The following is a 16,932-nucleotide window of genomic DNA, read 5'->3' as shown; positions in this document are numbered from 1 at the left end:
CTAAAACAGTGTTGTTCAGGAGGGTAAGAACCCTTAAAAACAGGCAGAGAAATCTTCTCAGCACTCTGGGTTCCTACAGGTATTTACCAGGCAAAAAAAAAAAAAAAAAAGGAAGAGTTGTCTTAGACTTCCAGAATCCCCATGAGGCTGACAGATGTTGGTGTGGTAATTCAGAGCATCTGATTTTAAAAACAGAATACACATTATTTTCTTTCAACAGCAGCATTTCAATTACAAGACCATCCTCTTTCCTACAGTGTGAACCCCAGACATTTGCAGGTGGTGTGCACAATGTTTGTACACCATTTAATGTCTCTCTTCAGCTTCTGAAGTAGCATCTGGTATGACTGGCATGTTTGATCAGCTGAGTGCACATAGTGGAGGAATATCAGAAAGTAGAGGGAAAATAAAAAGGAAAAATAATCCCTTTTCCAATGGCAGTGGATGTTCAGTGGCAAGTTCTGTCATGTACTCTCCAATAGGAACAGCTGGTCAGAATTAATTTCTCAGCTCAGTGCTGTTGGTGGATTTGTGTGGGAGTGAAATGGAAGAGGAGAGTTCTCAGAAGCAGTGAAGGATTCAAGTATTACTGAGAGACAGGTATGTGGAAATTCTGTATTCCCTTGATTTGGGATGGGAGAACAAGAGACAGCAGTCATCAGCACTGTACTCTCATTACATGGGTACTGCACTAATTAGAGCAGGAATTAAATCTGTGTTCTGCCTGTGGCTCCAGCATATTGGAAATGCCATGGGGTCTGGGTTTGGAGATCCACAGGCTGCTTCTGCTGGAGCCCTTGGACAATCAAGTTCATTCTGTGTTCTCTGTAGAGCTCTAGGACTAGAACAATATTCCTGGCATCCCTTGGATGTCTAAATGAAGGCTCATCACCTTCTCTTTCCTTTGGCTTCTCACTCCTTTTATGCCAAAATCTTGGCGTAAAAACCTTGTTGCTACCATGATGCCTAAGGTTTGGGTTTTGGGTGTTACTTTAATAAGAGGTTGTTATTATTGATCAATACATAATTTTAAGCTCATTTCTGGGAGGTTTTTGAATGACATTTGGCATCAGCATTAAGTCCCTTCTCCTTGCCAGTCCCAGTGCAACTTTGAAATAACACTGATTCAAGACATGCTGAAAGGACAGCAGATTTTGAGATGAGAGCCGAAGGTTTCTGAGTTCTCTAGGCCTAGGAGTTATTTGGAAATGCACTGTTGGATACAGAGCTATTTCAGGCTCCTACAGCCAAGACCGATGCTTGGTCACAAAAGCACATCACAAGAGAACGTTCTTATCTCAAAGAATTGATCAGGTAAGTAGGCAAGGCTGACAAAAGGTGGGTCTAGAAGCAAAGAGGACTCAGTTCAGAGGCCTGTTCATAGGTAGGTGTCCAGTGCACTGGAGATGCCTTAAGATAGCTCTGATATCCATGTGGATCTCACGGATATGGCACAGAACTTGCAGGAATCCTTTGCCTACCAGGACACTTGGAGCTCAGGTGAGATACCTTGAGGCACTTTGAGAGTCAGCCCATTCCTCTGTGTGGACAGCTGGACCAATCCTTAGAACTCCTTGCAGAGTTCATTAAGCCTTGCAGAAGTTCATTAGATGTAGACACCTAAATTTAGGGCTGTTGCCAGATGATTCACACTCGAAATTACTGGCCCAAGGTCACAAAGACAACAGCCCCAGAGCCAGAAGTACCCTAGTTTGCACCCAGATGGGTGGAACATGGCAGATTTGGCTCTCCACTCACTGCAGGTCACCTTCACCACCCTCCTGTGGGAGAGAAAAGGTTTGCTGCTCCTTTACAGCTCTGGGAACTGAGGCACGGAGAGGCCAAATGACTTTTCTGAGACCCCCACGGATTGATTAAAGTGAAAAATCTGTACTGGTAAAATTAAAATACTGGGGTTTAAGACCGCAATTTACACGAGAGTTGATGCAGTCTCCCAGTCCTATGCACAGAGCCAGGCTGCTCAGTACCTCTGCCAAAAATTCCTCCCTGTAATCTGTTCTAAACCTTTCAAGGTCTGTGCAGTTGGTTGCATGGTGCATAACTGAGGCCATCAGGAAACAGAATCCCTGTGCCAGAAGCAGCTTCAGCTGCTTCACTGTGCCTCTTAAGGGCTTCTTTTTGCTCTAAATACATGTGAGTCTGGATTTTTTTCATGCACAGGACCTTTGTGGACGAGACCCAGATGTGCTGAAAAGTTTGGTGAGGTTTTCAGAGTGTTTTAGTGATGGCTGATTGTCACCTGAAACCACTGTATTTCCCCAGAAACATATTAAAGCTGGTAATTGCATATTAGCAAAACTAACACAGCCATTCAATTATTATTCTGAATATAATAGAATTATTATTCTATTGCTGTAAAAACATGTAGTACTGTGTCCCCATTGTTGAGAGAGTACTCATAAAACCAGCTGTCATTTATTTCTGTTGTGAGCAGTTGTGGTTGTTGAAAAGCGTGAATTAGGGGAGATGACAGGAACCTCCCTCAGCAATATATTCACAAAGATGCCATTTCAGGAGTTCAGGGCTTTCTCTGGAGGGCACTCTTGCCAAGGAGCAAGGTGCTTCATCTGCTGGAACTGTTGACAATCTCCTGATTCGTGTGTTATCCCATAAGCAGCATGTTTAGCAAAAGTGCAGATGTAGATATGAGCTGAGCAAGAGATTTGCAGGTCTGTCACCTTCCTTCCTGTTCTCTGGAATCCTCAGCTCTGATATTTACCTCTCATTATCTGCATAAAAACCCACTACATCTGAATCACTGCATGCATCAAACACTTGAGCAGTTTGATCCACTTGAATTGCACAGGAAGTGAATTTGATGCCATTCGGGTGTTCCAAGGGCCAGGTGTGTACAAGTTTTAGACAGTATCTGGCCACATCCAATCTTTGTGTGTGTGCTGGTCATTAAGGTTGTGGTGCCTTAACTGGTTAGATATTCTTTGACCCAGCTTGAAAGTCCTGCTGCTATTATTTGGTGTTTTGTTGATTTGAGGAGGTTGGTGATATCATGTGAAGGTTTGTTCTGCTGCAGAAGGGATCAGAGAATTACAGAATGGTTTGAGTTGGAAGGGACCTTAGAGATCATCTTATTCTTGACCCTGGGGAAGAGAAGGCTTTGGGGTGACCTCATTTTGGCCATCTTGTCCCTGAAGGGAGCCCACAGGAAAGATGGAGAGAGACTCTTGACAAGGGCCTGGAGTGACAGGACAAGGGGCAATGGCTTCACACTGACAGAGAGCAGGTTTAGATTGGATATGAGGAAGAAATTGCTCCCTGTGAGGGTGGTGAGGTCCTGGCACAGGTTGCCCAGAGAGGCTCCCATCTCTGGCAGTGTCCAAGGCCAGGCTGGATGGGGCTCTGAGCACCCTGGGATAGTGGGAGGTGTCCCTGAGCGTGGCCAGGGGTTGGAACTGGTTGGTCTGTAAGGTCCCTTCCAACCCAAACCATTCAGTGATTCTGTGATCTGCCAAGTGTCTGCTGTGGGGTTCAGAGCAGCACCATGATGTAGCCTGGGTATCCAGATGAGAGTGGCCCCCTGCTCCTTGTCTTTCTCAAGTGTTAAAACTGGTCTCTTTTGGTAATTTGTGCTTTTAGTACAGCTTTGGTTGGAAGCAACAGCAGTCATAGGACCAAAGAGCAAAAGCTGCACAGTCTAGAAGCCCTCAGGATTGTTTTACTGCTGGTATTTGCTATTGATAATGATTTTGTGGCAGCCACCTCTAGACTATGCTGGAGACAGGCTTGTCATTAGTTAAAATATTTCTTAATCTCTGATGGAGTTGGCTGAGCTGTCACACACTGTACATAACTGAATTCCTTATTACTGTGCCTGTCATCCATGTTCCTGCAATACCCTTTTTTCTTGCCAAGTCACTGAATGAACAACCCAATTCACTTTGGCATTCAGAGCTCCCCTAATACTATTTCAGTGAAGGAGCAATGTTGGGGTTTTTTTCCTACTGAGTTCTTGCTGAAAGTGAAAGCCTTGAGGCTTTCATGTGTGGTTCCTCACAGTTGCCCTGACATTCATCAAAGGACACCCGTTCCTGGAGTGTAAAAGTATCATGTTACTGGTGACATCTCTCCATCTGCCAGTGGTGCTAGTGAACATCTGCAACAGCACCACTGGGAATACTTCGGGAACAGGGAAGGCTTTAGAAAATAAAATATGTTTCATGGTATTTAAAAAAAAAAAAATCCAGTTTATGTGAACAATAAAATAGTTTGCCCTAAATGAAATTTGTGAAAATTCACTGCAGGTGAATTTTTTTCACCAGGGTAAAAAAAGTTTGATGGAAAAGTTTTGTGTCTGTAATTCTGAGTCTTATACATCAATATAATTTGCTCAACAAACATTACTTAAATTATCAAATAGATATAATAAAACATAGTCCCATCTACATGAGACAGATAGAAAGGACTGGTTTGGTTTATCACTTCCATTTATTCACACAGATAAATCACTGAACCTTTTTTAGGACTGGGGCACCAAAAATACAGAAATGAAACCTGCTGGTTCACGAGCAATTAGAAAAGTTCAAGAAAGGGTCTTTATAGGAAGCTCTGGGGAAAAAAAAAAAAAGGTGCATAAAGTCCACTATAATTGTAAAGTTCACTATAATTGTCTCCCTGAACCTGGGTCAGCAAAAACCCAATATGATACCAAAGGTCAGTCAAACCCTCTTCTAAACTGGATTGCCCTTCTAACCCCCTGACCCCCAAAATTCAAAACCTTCATCCTAAATCACTTTTCCCAAAAATATCTATTTAAATTCTTCCATAGTTTCCGTGCATCATAGAAACGCAGTAGCTGTCCAGCAGCACCAGCACATGATGTGTTTCAATGAAAAACTCCCAGCACGTGATATGCCTAATTCCTAAAGCTGCTTTGAAAAGCTAATCTTTGGTGCTTTGCCCTTCAGACAGGTTTGTGATGGATCTGGTGACAGACCCAGTGCAATGGTATGAGAAATGGTGCTACCCTCTCTTTTATTTGGAGTTTGCCCACTGGGAAAAGAAGAGGATGTATCCACACCCCAGATGACCAAGAGAACCCCATCACTTGGCTTTGGGCTGTTTCTTGGAGGGTTGGGATCCAGGGTCCTGGTTCTGCACTGGTACCCCCACATGGCACCCAATCACTGCGGCTCTCTGCATTGCCCTTGTGCAGTCGCTGGGGATCACTTGGTGTCACTGTCACACCCTATCCAGATATTTCCCTGTCTCATTGAAAACGGTAAATGTGACTCCCCTGGGAACACAGGCTGGATATGAGGGGGTGACTCCAGCTGAGTTTTCCCTGCCTTCCGTGAGTGAGTGAATGAGTGAGTGAGTTAGTGTTCCCACTGTTCTCTGCCCCCTCATTTGGTGGTCTGGACCTATTTGAGCACACAAAAAGCTTGCTGACAGCCCCTTGTGCTGGTCTGAAGGAGTGCTCTGAACAGACTGGTTTCCAGGCATGATCCCACATACTTTTACTGTCTGCAAAGCTGTCGTGGAGTGTCCTGAAGAAACCTGCAGAAGAAACACTGGCCCAGTTCCCACTTGGCCGGGCTGCCGAGCCTGGCACTAAAGGTCAGTGGTTCACTCCTGGGGGATCCCAGCCCTCTGCATTCGTTTCCGGCCTCTTCCCAGTCCCCTAATCTGATAAAACCGTGTGGGGAGAGGCAAGAGAGGGCGGCGGGGGAGGAGAAGGTGCTGTAACCTCTTACTCTGGCAAAGTTGCGCGACAACCCCATGGTGCCTGCGGCTCGCGGTGCCGTTTTGGTGGCTGCCACCGGCAGACGGAAGAAGAGGCATGAAGATCCACCACGGCTGTGGGAGACCCAGCAGGTGATGTACTCACCTGCCTTGTGGAGAAGAAAGCTGAGCGCAGTCTGCAGCTTCTTGTCTCGCTGCCTCTTCCTGCGCCGCGACCGGCTGGGGACAGCCCTGGAGAGAGAGATGCTCGGAGGCAGCTGCGGTGAGTCCGCTCCTCCCTCCTGGCTTTTCCCGACGGTTTGGGGGGGGAAGAAGGGAGGTGGAGTGAGCTGGAATGCGTGTGGATTGTTTGGGGGCATGTAACCATATGAAATCCCTGCTGGTTTGACTCTGAGCCAGCTGATAATCACCGACTAATCTCGGTGCTGGCGGATTCCACCCGGATTACAAGGGCATGTGTCTCTGTGTCAGAATGGGTGTGACGCCTGCTGAGGGTCTCGGCCTTTGTGTCAGAGGAACACCACAAAGAGGGGTTTGGGACAGACTGCAAGGATGAACTGCAGGAGAGAAATTTGGGAATATGTCTGTCACCAACACGGTGTTGGATGTGGATATCACAGTCTGTGAGGAGGAGTCAAAGGAGAAAATGTGCTTTTCTCAATGCCAGCAGGAGAGGAACCTGGGAGGAAGCTGGTCCTGTGTATTTGCTAATGGAGAGAGCTGGATCAGGTAGCACAAGCTGTTGAAACTAACTGCAGAAAAGTGTTTTCTAGGAGAACTTCCAAGTGCCATTGAAAACATCTCCCTGCTAAAGGAAAGAAGGGAAGAGGAGGATCATCATAATACGTATGAGTATTCTACTTTATCTACTACATTACAGAATCTATACCAGATAAAACAAAGTTAGTGTATAAACCAGGGCCTCAGAAAGCCAAATAACCAGCTCTGTTAACAGCTCTGGAACTGCAGCAGTACTGAATGAATCCCTAGCTGCCTTCCAGCACTGGGAATATCCAAGAATACCTGCAGAAGGATGCAGTTATGACACCTGGTGTGTGTCCTCACGTGAATGTTGTGCCCACAGTGCTTTAGGAAAAAATGGCGTGTGACTGATTTCCCAGTGGTGCTGGCAGTTCCCTCCTGGCTCTGGCAGATCATCACATGCAGCTGCTCAGAGCATTTTTTAGAGGTGAAACCTCCACAAAATATCAAAATAATAGAAATGAAATAATAAATTAGTTAAATTTATAAATGAATAAAATCTGGAAGTTAAATAGCTAATCATTGCAGGGCAGGGTCTCTTTCTTCCTTTTTTAAAGGGGACTTGAATCCTGGTCTAAAAGTTAAATTTTTAGAAAGCAAACTATTGTCTTTTCATTAGCTGTAGTCCTGAGCCTTTGTCTAAGGAGCCTTCTCATTCTAGACTCAGTTAAGTTAATTTCTTTCCAGAACCTGGGATGGCTTCAACTTGGCAGAAAACTCCAGGAATTCTACAACTGGAGAAAGTGGAGGTAGGTAGAGATGCTGTCTAAAACGGGAATTTCTGCATAAACAGGTTGATCATGAAAACCAAACCTAGGAGGAATGCAATCCTTCTACTAGCCCACATTTTCTTCACTAGGCAGATTTCCACGTTTCCTTCTGCACAATCACAAACTTCCCTTAAGTCTTGAAACATATCCCAGGGACCCTCCCATTGGATCACAGCAAGGAATAAAAGGATGGGGGATTTCCCAGTGGGCTCTGACAGGACCAGGAGCAATAAATGCTTGGGGTTTCCTGTTAAGTCTGGAATACTAAAGGAAGTGAATTTTTTTAAATGCATATTCATGTGTCATGGGAAAGCTTAGCTGACCAAAGAGTTAATACTTTGGGGTTTAAACTCTTTGTGATGCTGGTAAAACCTATTATCAAATGAAATATTGGCAGCAACCGCTCCTCAGTGCTTGAGATTTGACACTTTGCAGTGAGGAGACATCAGATCTTCAGTAGTTAGAGGTTCAATTTGGTCCCAAAGGTCTCTGTTGTATCTCTGGATGTAAAGAAAAGCCACAAAATGCCATGAAGGTAGAACAGCAGGCCTGCATGGTGGCTTTGGCAGGAGGAGGACATGGGGCATAATGCTCAGACTGTAAATGTTTCAGGACTTGAATTTCACAAGAGAGTGTAAATTGGGATTCAGGACTTCTGATAAACTGTTAAATCCAGAAATTGAATATCAAAGAGCTCCTGACACAGCCCAAAGTAGCCATAGTAAAGAACTGACGGTTTAGAAGGGGTGGGGTTTAACAGAGTTGTCCAGGCTGGTGTGGCATTTATAAAAAAATGAGGGAGTTTGGCAGAGCAGTGATCACATGGGGAACAGGAAAGGAAAGCAGGCACCTGGGACGTTTTTGCTGATATAACCTATCCTGGGTGATAGAGCAGGATTAGGAGGAGGTGGCATGGCAGAAAATCTGTTGAGTTTCCCTTTGTTGTAGGACTGAAGGGCTGTTCCAGCAGCGGTAAGTGTTTTGGCATTTCCCAGTGAATTCATGCTTTTTAAGAGAGTCCGCTCTCTGAGCAGGTATAAAAGTGAAGGAGTGGAGAATTTCAGATGTCCTGAGGATTGTAAGGAAGTAATACCAGTGACTGAAACACTTTTATTATTTAGCTGTAAGGATTTACACTCCTGAAGAGCCACTGTTGCTTTGGCTGCTCCTGTGCCTCCCTGCACAGTGTCTGGGATCGCTCCTTTTGCCCAGGGAGGGCTCCACCTCATCCCAGGAACGATCTGCCTTCCAGCACTGCCGTCCATACCCAAAAACTGTGCTAAAACCTTTGTGCTGAAGCCTTTTGGCTGAGTCACAGCAGAAGGACTGTGGTGCAGCTTTGCAAAGACACAGAGACACCGATTTTCTTTCTGCCACAGAGGGCGCTGAAGGGAAGTAATTAAACATAATTAAATATATCCACCCTGCAGTGTGTGGCGGTGCCAGCTGTGGCTGTGTGTTTTGCTTCCCAGGTCCAAGGACAGACCCGTGGCCACTGGTCTACTCCCCACTTCCACCTCTCTGTGGTGGCACTGGGGCCCTCCTACATGCAGCAGCAGAGGTGGCTGGAGCTGTGGGCTCTGCTGGTCGCCTACAACCTGGCTGTGGTGGCACTATCCAGCTACATGTTCTACGAGGTGAGGAGGCAGGATTGGCTCCTAGGTAAGCACCTGGGAAGGGTTTGAATTCCGGAGCCTCCAGATTCCAGGTTTGGAACAGCTTTTGCTGATGGACTCTGCTGAAGGGAGTGGGAGCTGGCTTGGACATGTCCCGTGTTTTGCCACAAGAGGAGCACTATTGCCCTGCTGTACTTTATTTCCTCCCATTTCTCAATCCTCCTGCCATTCATGAAATTAACACGGGATTTCATTCATCCTGAATGGATGAATTGCAAGCTGAGATCTCCGCATTAGGCACAGAGTGTGTGGAGGATGTGGAACGGCCTCATTTTCTTCGAGTCTGGCTAGTGATGGATCCATCTCTGAGGATGAGAACCACTGATCTAGTGGAAGGTGTCCCTCCCCAAGGCAGGGGGGTGGGACTAGATGATCTTTAAAGTCCCTTCCAACCCCTTAACATTCTATGATTTTCCAAAGCTGGCAGTTCTCTCCAGGAGTGCCAAGCACTCTCTGTCTTCCTGCTGCTGAGAGTGTAAAGAATGGTTTTTCTTCTGCTTGTTTTTAATGCATAAGCCTTTCCACAAGCCTGCCCCCCTAGTTTATGTAGGCCACTGAAAACTCTGAGAGGGAACATGGCCAAATAGGTTTCAAAAACATTCTGGTGTCAACAAATATGCCGTTTTAATTTGTATCACAAGCATTACATTAACATGAATTGCTTTTGTTTTGTTTTGTTTTTTTTTTTAACAAATGCTGCTCCATCTGAGGACAGGTGTGAAAATTGCTTTTCTGTGCTTGGTTGTTCAGTATACTGGTTACTTGGTCCAGTTTTTGGCCTTCCAATGAACAGGCAAATGCAACGAACCAAAACAGAACAGCCTCGGATCTTTGCAAAGGAGAACAGTGTCTTCTCAGAGAGACTTAGAAGCCAAGAATTCACTATTCCTGCTGAAGTAGTTTTGAGCCCTCCAGTGTTTACACAAAGAGTTACAAATCTTCCCAGGCCAAATTTGCCTTTTGAGATTCCAACCAGGATGTGAAGTACTTTGTTTTAGGTTTTTACTATTTGTTCATGGATTTTCTGTCAGTGACTATTAGACTGAGACCCTACTACCTTAGCATTAATGTGCCCATCTTTTTTGGAACAGATGGCATTGAACAGAAAATTGATTTCTATTTGCTTTTTGTTTGTTTCAGGTTCTGGTCATTCAGTCTTGGCCAGCTACAGGTACCTGTGCCAGGCAGTGGATCACATCTGGAGTGAGCTGGGAATGAGGGTACAGTTCTGGAAAAAGCTTGCCTTAGGCCCTGCCCTCCCATGGTTATGCAGATTCTTTTGCTCATAAATAGCAATTTGCATGGCTAAGAAGGCTTTGACTCCAGTTTGTTGTTGCCTGTAAATCTGTTCCACTAAAGTGTCTGCTTCAACAGTTGTTGCATTTTGCTTTAGTTCTCTAAAATTAATCATCTCAGTCAACGCAGCCATCTAAGTTTGCTCTTTGATCACTGCAGAGAAGGTGATTTTACCAGCTGAAGTATCAATATTGCAAACTACCTCTGAAATAGATGTGATTCTTTGCATGCATTATAAGGATTCTGATCGATTCCAACAAGAAAACCAATTTTTATATCCTCTGCTTTGCATGACAGAAATCTTCCCCAACACTTCTTTTAGCAGAGGAGTTTAGCTAAAACTATTCCTTGCTCATCACAGGGGGTTTGAGTCCCACCAGCTTCAGCTTTCCAAAAATGCTGCATGAAGTTTTTCTGTTTGAATTTGGAGTTACAATATCTTACTTTGAACAGATGCAAGCGTCATATTATCTTTTCAGTTTTTCAGCCACTTGCCGTCTGGAAGAAAAAAAACCAAACCAAAACAAAACAGAAAAACGAAAAGAACCCCTTAATTTCCCCCCCTTGCTGCAGCCCCCGGGTGGGCAGGGATACAGGGCGTGGTTGGAAATGTGCTGGTTCTGGGTAAAACCAGCGCCGTGCCCTGCGCTGCCCAGCAGATGGCAAGAGTGTGCTGATGGTTCTCCTCCAAAGCCGTCCAGCTGCTGGATGCGGTAAGGAGGGCTCAGCTCCTCAGCGGCACCGGGGCTGGAAACAGATATTTCCTTGTCAGAAAGGGGCAGCGTGCCGGAACTGATGTCCTGGGCTGATCCTGTATTGATTCGCTGCCTGTGTCCATCCCGCTGGCTACGCACACTCCCTCCCCAGCAGCCTCCCTGAGGCTGGGTACAGTGCTAGGGGAGAGGCTTTAACCTGCCTACTGCCAGGTGGGCTCCCAAAATTGTAGCTGCTGGTGCCACACAGGTTCTGCCATTGCCTGGCTGGCTGATTAACAGTGGTCAGTGGGGCAGGAAAGGAGCTGCAAGGGGACAAGTCCTGACATCTCTGCTGCCACAGTTATCCCGGAACTGTGCACTAAAGCTTTGTGTCCCGTGGGGAATTGAAAGCCCACCTCTTTAGAGCTTGTCTTCAGGTCTCCTCCTGCACTATGAATGAGCTAAATGACTGGACAAGGTCTCTGCTTGGCCAGCAGGAGAAAGCTGTGTCCTAGCCTAAAACTTCACAGCCCTTTGGGGTGTAAGTTGACAACACACTGAAATATGAATAAACATGTGGGTCCTTCCTAGGCTGTTGCCAGTGGTTTGGCCAATCCCCTGTTTGCATCAGCAACAAAATCAGCTTTTTGCCAGTCCTGAGTGCCTGAAAAGCAGATTCACTTTTTGTTGTGTGTGTGTGTATGCATGTGCATGGTGAAATACAGTGACCTGACATGTATTCATCTGGCAAAACCATTCTCTTTGCAAATTCCAGGAGGGTTTGGCCATTCAACAGTGGCTTTTCTGTAGGTGACTGTCTGGTAGCAGTAAACATACAACCTATGTGCTGAAAAGGACCAGACCCAAGCAGCTGTGAATTGTATGGAAGCTCAGTCAGAGTCTCAGATGTGTCCTCTTTGGACTTTGGGACCTCAATCCAGACATAAAAATATTTGGGGCTTTGTGGAAGAAATTCTGTCTTCCAGTTCCTCCTGTAAGTTCTGTTGCATCTACTGAGTTTCACCAGTTTTTATCAACAGCAGAGGAAATGGGTTTGGGAGATTTGCACTCATCATTAGCTATTTTTATAACTTTTTACTGTGAAATTTTTGTCTAAACACATCGACTGAAGGTTCTCCTCTGCCTGGCTTCTTTCAGGTTTTAATTCTGCACAAGAAACAAGAGCAGGTGACTTTTCTGCACGTGTACCATCATGGCTCTATGCTCTTCAGCTGGTGGTCAGGTCAAATACGTACCTGGAGGACAAGGTATGCTTGTAAGAAATGCTGCTGAAAGAAAACCTTGTGTTTCAGGGCTTTTTTGGGCTGTGGAGGTAGCATTAACAGTGCAGATGGGCTGACTGGCAGGTAGGAAGCTCACCTGCTTCCAGAGGTGTGAAAAACGTGCATTTCAGCTGATCCCATCTGCTCAGCTCTTGGGGCTGTTCAGGCTGCCATGTTCACTGCAATGAGAGTGTTCCAACAGAGTGGGTCCAAACAGAAAAAAATAACATCCCACAGGAGGTCTGTGTATATCTCCACCCAGAGCAGTGCTCCCTCACTCCCCAGGCAGAGGCCCTGGGACAGCAGCCCAGGTCCTGGCTCCCTGTTTCCTGCTCTGGCTGTGCCCCTGTCTGGGCTGTATCCAGACCACTGCCCCCTTTTGCTCAACTGGAAGAGAAACATCTGAGTACCAAGCCACACTAGGTAGGCCCTATACAAGATGCTGGAGCATTCTTTTTTTGGAAGTCATTTTGGCTACATGAGCCTGACACCAGAATGGTATGAAATGCTTAGGTCAGAAGATCAAAAAGTTTCTCCTCTGCCTTTGAAGCTCTTCTCTGTCTCTGAACACTTGGTATGGGATGGGTATATTGCGGATGCCCAACCCTGGCAGTGTTCAAGGCCAGATTGGATGGGGCTTAGGGCAATTCCAGCAGGACATGGGCCCTGGTGGTTGGAGCTAATGGCCTTTAAGGTCCCTTCCAACCCAAACCCATATGCTGAAGGAAGGGAGAAGCTGATGTGCTTCCACAGCAGAGCCCAGATGGAATGTTCATGCACAGGGGTAGATGTGATGTGTTTTGGAAGCATCATCATAGTGGCTGTGAGCCCTTCACAGGCTTAGCCTGGAATGGGTCATGTGTCTTGTTCACCCTCACCTCTTCACTCCTCAGCCTTCTTTACTGGGATGCTGAACTCCTTTGTCCACATCTTCATGTATGACCACTACGCCCTGGCCAGCCTTGGACCGTGGAAGCGCCAGCACGTGTGGTGGAAGCATTACCTGACCATCCTGCAGCTGGTAATTAGCTCCAAGTGTTCATCCCTGCCCTCCCATGGGTCAGGTGTGATGGCCCCTGCTGTCTGTCACCTCAATGGCTCAGCCTCTGCTTGCTGCCCACAGACAGCAGCACGTCCCTAGGTGCCCTCATGTGCCACTCTCAGAGGTGAAGCCACTGGTGACCTGCTCCAAATGTTGCTTTCACAAGACTTATCAAGAGGCCTTCAGTGACCATACCAAACCAATTATCCACAGCTTTGTTGTGGGAAGGGGAGAGAAAACTTAGCAATTGGATTCCTCCTTTCTGTGTTGTCTATGGAACACTGAAAACAGAGCTTGATGTTGAGAGGTGGGGGCAGTGATTCAGGGAAACTTTGGATTCTCAGTAGGGCAGCAGACCGGGGAGCCTTCATTCAGTTCCTTCTGAAAGGAAGAATGTCTCTAACTGTAGGCAAACAGGTGAGTTGAAGAGGAATTTGTGAGTTTTACTCTTTCTCTAGAAAATCCCTTTGGATTTTCTTTCCCTCATCTCTGACAAAGTTACAGATCCTGAAAACCTTGTGTTTTTTCAAAGATATAGGATAATGCAATGATCCAGACAAGGACAATGGGTGTAGGAGAGTTTTTTTCCCTCAAAGAGAGGCTTTGCAAACCAAAAGTATGCAGTTACAAGGGAAGAGGAAGAGGATATGTGTAAAGTAGTGGTGCAGTGAAAGCTGCTCCAGAATTCTCACTTAGCCTGCGTGGCAAAGCAGAACAAGAAAGCATTGCATGGAATAAAAGGGTATTTGTAATGCAAATTATAGCACAGGAAAAAAAAATATTTAACAGCTTTTTGGTAGGTAGAACTCATTGCTTCGGTGATTTAGTAAAATACAAAAAAAAAGGACTAATGTTTAATGTTTAAATGAATAAAGGTCATATCTGTAGTTCCTCCCTGCAAGCTAAAATACAAATCAAATTAATTCTGGGTATAATAACCTGATTACCACTGAGGAAGAGTAATCTCCCACCTTCAGTTTCCATATTCCAACATCTCAGTTACTGCACTGTGGCAGAGAAATGGGTGAAGGGCAGGAGAAGCTGGATTTGTTCACCCTCCAGGTTCGATGGGCATCTTTCCTGGTGGGAAAACACTGCTAGGCTTGAAAAGCAGGTTCTCAGGGATGTCAGGAGAGGCAAACAGGTGATCCTCTGGATTGAGAACACTGCTAGGATTTTGTGAGAGTTGTGATGGTCTCAGTGGCCAGCTGAGGTGTATCTCATGTAGGTTCCCTAATCTGGCTGCTTCTTTTTTCCACCTCTTCCAGTGCCAGTTTGTGGCCATTGCTGCTCATTCTTCTTACAACCTCTTCACAGAGTGCCTGTACCCCGATTGCTTCAACACCACAGTTTTCCTCTACATCCTGGCTCTCTTCCTACACTTCTACTATTGGACCTGCGTTAGAGGAAAGCAGGAAAAGCTGACTTAAAGGAAATCAAAGAGGACAGTGAGCACAGTCTGATGAACATGCACATTATCTGCTGCTTGTGGCGTGGTTTCAGGAAGAAAATGTATTTGGGGAGTGTGTGTGAGGATCATGTCTTGCCTTCAAATATGCCAGGTTAGGGGAGAAGAAAGGAATGATGTAAACTCAGGGATTAAGGAACTGAGGAGCACAATTAAGCTGAGGGCAAGCTAAGCCAAATCATCACCAGCATAGGAGGCTTTGGGACATTTACAAGATAAGGTCTTTTTCCCTTCCATCTTTAACTCAGTGTCCAAGGTCTAGCAGGCAGCTACAACTCCTTGCCTCATTTCTTAGGCTATTCAGGGTTTCTTTGCATCCCTAATACTCTCTCAGGTTGGTGTTGCAGATCAGGCAGGGTCGTGTGCCTCCAGCCTGGAAATCAATGTCCAGGTAGCAGCAGCAGCAGCCAGGAATCCACAGGGACTGCAGGATGCACTCAGCTGTACACTGCATCCCACCCTGTCTTGCTAAGGAAGCTCCTACTAGGACTGGGGTGGTCCTGATGGATTAACTTCATATCAGTATAAGCAGGAAGGAAATTGGGCTTTATGTTGTCTGGCTGGACAGGTGTCTTCACTGTTCTGAAGCTAAAGAAGGCATTATTATTTCATCCTAATAAGAAACTAGTGCAGTGAGAGTTACCATGTCCCATTTTCTGGAATGCTTGTTTGCCCTTGGTTGCTCTCATAACAATAGAGGATTTTAATGCATGGAGATACTTGGTATTGCTCCTTACAGATGCCACAATTGAACTAAAAAGAATAGATTAATGTTCCCTATTTGTAACTTTTTTCCTCCAATTTGTTTTTATTTTTAATACTGCTATTTTAAAATTTTGCTTCTCATCAAACATAAAGAATTTAACAACACCATAAGCAACCACCTCCACTTCCTATTTGTATAAAAATTAATACAAAATTTATAAAATCAATTCATTGGCTAATGCAAAGCTGCATAGCTCCATTGACTTTAACACATCACTAGTTGGCTTCTCTTTTTGCTCCTAAATCAACGACAACAAGAACTTGGCACTTATATTCACCTGCAGATTGTTAAATACTGTTAAAGTTTTGATGTTGTAGTGCTTTGAAAATCCTAATTAAACTACAAAGTGGTAATTATTGATTGAATTCTGCTCAGTTGATTAAAACACTACATCTGAATGTATTAGAGAGTAGTGGTATTTTGTGAAACACAAAGGTGTTGAAGGAGAATTAGTGACATGGTACATTGCCAAACCAAATCCACCTCAAATGTAAAGAAGTCCAACTCCACTGGGAATGCCCAGAGGACTAGAGCTGGCCTGATCCTAGCAGATGGATGTACCCCAAAAAACCCTGTGTGCCCCACACCAATCTGGAGTTGAGTGGCTACAAAAAATAAATTCAACTTGTTCCTCACTGCTCTGTGTTCGTATCCCAGACCTTTTCCTCAGCCCCTCCACACACATATGGAAGATAAAACAATATTCTGCTGTTCCTTGCCCTCCTCCTCTTCACACACATCCACAAAGGACTTGTTTACACTGTCACAAGGGCACATCATAAATGTCCTTCCTTTGATCCGAGCAGTCTCTCTTCTGATTGTCACGGTGAGTATGAGAATCACTGCATCTGTGCTAGTTGGTTTTCTTCCTGTCAATTATTTCCTGGGCTAATTAATAAATAAATAGTGACCCTTTTGCATACTGGAATTCTACATTTGTCAGAACTTTAACTAGCAAATCCCTGGGTGAGTCCTTCATTCCTCCCTTAGTTTGGAAAGACAGGAAAACAGGATCTGCTGTGTGTCTAACATACTGTATTCATGTGGAGGGTTTCCCCTGGGGCCTCTCCAGAGATGAAGACTCAGTGCATGTAAAGCTGTTTCATTACTCCTGTCCACTTAATGATTCATTTAGGGCCTTCTCCTGCTTAAACCATCAGTACATTTGGCCCTCTAGTTTCATGGTAGAGCATTTCCTGCAGCTGGCTAAATTATCTGTGCTCACAAAGCAATCTAATGCTCTTTTTCCTATACATGAGTAGGTTTCAACCTCAGTTTCTCCTCACTTTAATGTTTTCAGAATGTAGTTACTAAGTTCACTCATAATTTTATACCAGACTAAGCATCATGTATTTTGATTTTCTTTGATTCATGACTGCTTAAAAATTAGAAATGAGCACGAAATCTGAATGAGATTACTCAATGCTTTTCCACTCTTAAAATAGATGAATTT

General features: G+C 45.1%; 1 pseudogene across 1 annotated transcript; it reads left to right on the top strand.

Annotated features, from left to right (window-relative positions):
* Nucleotides 1-7,178: 7,178 nt before the first annotated feature.
* LOC309571833 (very long chain fatty acid elongase 4-like) lies at nucleotides 7,179-14,675 on the top strand (annotated as a pseudogene). Its single transcript has 7 exons — nucleotides 7,179-7,232; nucleotides 8,726-8,890; nucleotides 10,070-10,149; nucleotides 10,885-10,938; nucleotides 12,079-12,188; nucleotides 13,097-13,224; nucleotides 14,514-14,675. The product of its transcript is annotated as a very long chain fatty acid elongase 4-like (transcript).
* Nucleotides 14,676-16,932: the final 2,257 nt, after the last annotated feature.

The sequence above is a fragment of the Coloeus monedula genome (assembly GCF_965178545.1).
Source record: "Coloeus monedula genome assembly, chromosome: 4".
Lineage (NCBI taxonomy): Eukaryota > Metazoa > Chordata > Aves > Passeriformes > Corvidae > Coloeus > Coloeus monedula.
Note: the sequence above shows the minus strand (reverse complement) of the source record. Positions and strands in the feature narration are given on the sequence as shown.